Source organism: Mesitornis unicolor, unplaced genomic scaffold (assembly GCF_000695765.1).
Source record: "Mesitornis unicolor isolate BGI_N332 unplaced genomic scaffold, ASM69576v1 Scaffold43137, whole genome shotgun sequence".
NCBI lineage: Eukaryota > Metazoa > Chordata > Aves > Mesitornithiformes > Mesitornithidae > Mesitornis > Mesitornis unicolor.
In genome coordinates, this window is record NW_010199208.1 from 6,961 (window position 1) to 9,302 (window position 2,342).

The window sequence follows — 2,342 nt, forward strand, 5'->3', positions numbered from 1 at the left end:
TGCAAAACTGTATGTGGTCAAATAAAATTATATTTATTTGCTTCCAATGTTACAGGGAGAAGTGTGGGCTTTTTTTTTTAAGTACTCCTATAATACACTTGATTTAGAGCATACCAGCATGTACGTATACAACACAGTTAAATGTGCAACTTGTGTTCAGGACTTTTTAGTTCTTCCAGAATTACTTTAATTTAAGACAGAGTGCATTCAATCATGTAGACTAAGTTCCCCTAGCTTCTTGGGAGTGAAAGGAGGAAGGTTATGGCATTTCTTCAATGTTTAGATTGTCAGCAGTGGTGTATTTGGAATTCTTTTACCTGTGGTTAACAAAATTTTCAGAAAAACAGTAAGTTCTTTGCTGCTGTATCTTGCTTTCCGATGCCTCTTCTGTGTACCTGCTTTTACTTTCTCCTCTGGGGTGAGAAGCCTGTGAGATTTAGACCTTCAAATGCACATGGCAACTAGTGGGATTTCTGGAAGGGCCAGCTAGGCAAAGCCTGCAAGGCCTGCTTTGCTCAGGCTTCCAGAGCTTGAAACCTTAGGCTTGGTTTCTGTTACAGTCAAAGTAGAGTTTCTTTCAACTGTGTCTTCCTAAACTTGTGCCAAGGGATTAAGCTTTGTAGAAGTTTCAGTATTGTACTATTGCAAAATACAGAGTGACAGCCGTGTGTTTTATAAGATAATGAAGAATAAAGGGGAGCAGAAAGGAACAATTCTACTAATGCAAAATCTCAAAAAGAAACTCTCAGAATTTGTGCTGCTTGTTTCCAAATCTTTGTTTGGCAGTAACTCCTTTTCTCACTACTGTTTAAGTGTGATGATACTTCACAAGTGTGATGCCTCAATTAAATCTCTAATTTTCTTTCCTTCTAGACTAAACCTTCTGTAAAGCTTTGTGGAAGATAGATGTGTGTGCTGCAATGGTGACATAAATATTTCAGAGGACTGGAACAAGTTGTTGAGAATCTGTGTTTTTAATGCTGTTGTCGAGAACAATCTAAGGCAAGTAACAACATGAGTTTTATCATGAAACTTCACAGACATTTTCAAAGAACAGTTATTTTGCTGGCCACTTTTTGTATGGTGAGCATAGTTATTTCTGCCTACTACTTGTATAATGGCTACAAGCAGGAAAATGAACTTTCTGAAATCTCTTCAGAAGTGGAATGTGGTGATCTTCAACTGTTGCCATACAAGCTGATGGAGATGAAGACCATGAAGCCTATTGATCCCCTGAGGACAGATCTTGTAGTGCTGGTGTTTGTGGAAAGTCAGTACTCGACATTAGGCCAAGATATAATAACCATCTTAGAATCTAGCAGATTTCAGTTTCACATTGAGATTGCTCCTGGGAAAGGTGACCTCCCAGTGCTTATAGACAAAAATAAAGGCAAATATGCTCTCATAGTGTATGAAAATATTGCAAAGTATGTGAATATGGACTCATGGAACAGAGGCCTTCTAGATAAATACTGTATAGAATATGGTGTAGGTGTTATTGGATTTCACAAAGGCAATGAGAACAGCTTGCAGAGCTTTCAGTTGAAGGGCTTTCCTTTCCATGTCCACAGCAATCTGGGTATTAAGGACTGTTGCATTAACCCTCATTCCCCACTGCTCCATGTGACTAAATCTTCTAAGCTTGAGAAAGGTCCTTTGCTTGGAAATGACTGGGCGGTTTTCCAGATTAATCATACAGCTTATCAACCAGTGATATTTGCAAAAGTAAAGACACCAGAAAACCTTTCACCACCTGCTGCTAAAAGTGTTCTCCATGCCACAGTAATTCATGACCTGGGGCTCCACGATGGGATTCAACGAGTCCTTTTCAGCAATAACTTGAATTTTTGGCTGCACAAGCTGATTTTCATAGATGCCATCTCTTTCCTATCTGGAAAGAAGCTCAGACTGTCCTTGGATAGGTACATTCTGGTTGACATAGATGACATCTTCGTTGGGAAGGAGGGAACGAGAATGAACACCAACGATGTACAGGTAAAGTATGTGCACAAACTAATGGTCATTACAGCAAAGTACCAGTTTTTTAATCTTATTTTTAAAATGAACTGTTATTAATCATTGGAATTCATGGAGGATGCAGATCAATAAGTAGCACTGCAAACTGTTTGGACCTTAAGAGAGAAGCCAGTCTGTCTGAGTAGTCACTGACTCCAGGTATAGTAGTTCCTTCAATATCCAGACTGGAGGGGAGTCCCTACAGTGTCACTGGTACCTGTACTAGAAGTGAATGTAGGATAAGACAATTCATTGGTTACTATCACTTGTTTTCTCTCAAGTGATGTGCAAGTCCTTCCTGAGCTAAGTTCCATAAACGTGTTGGT

General features: G+C 39.2%; 1 pseudogene; it reads left to right on the plus strand.

Annotated features, from left to right (window-relative positions):
- The first annotated feature begins 1,014 nt into the window (after positions 1-1,014).
- LOC104544490 lies at positions 1,015-1,995 on the plus strand (annotated as a pseudogene).
- Positions 1,996-2,342: the final 347 nt, after the last annotated feature.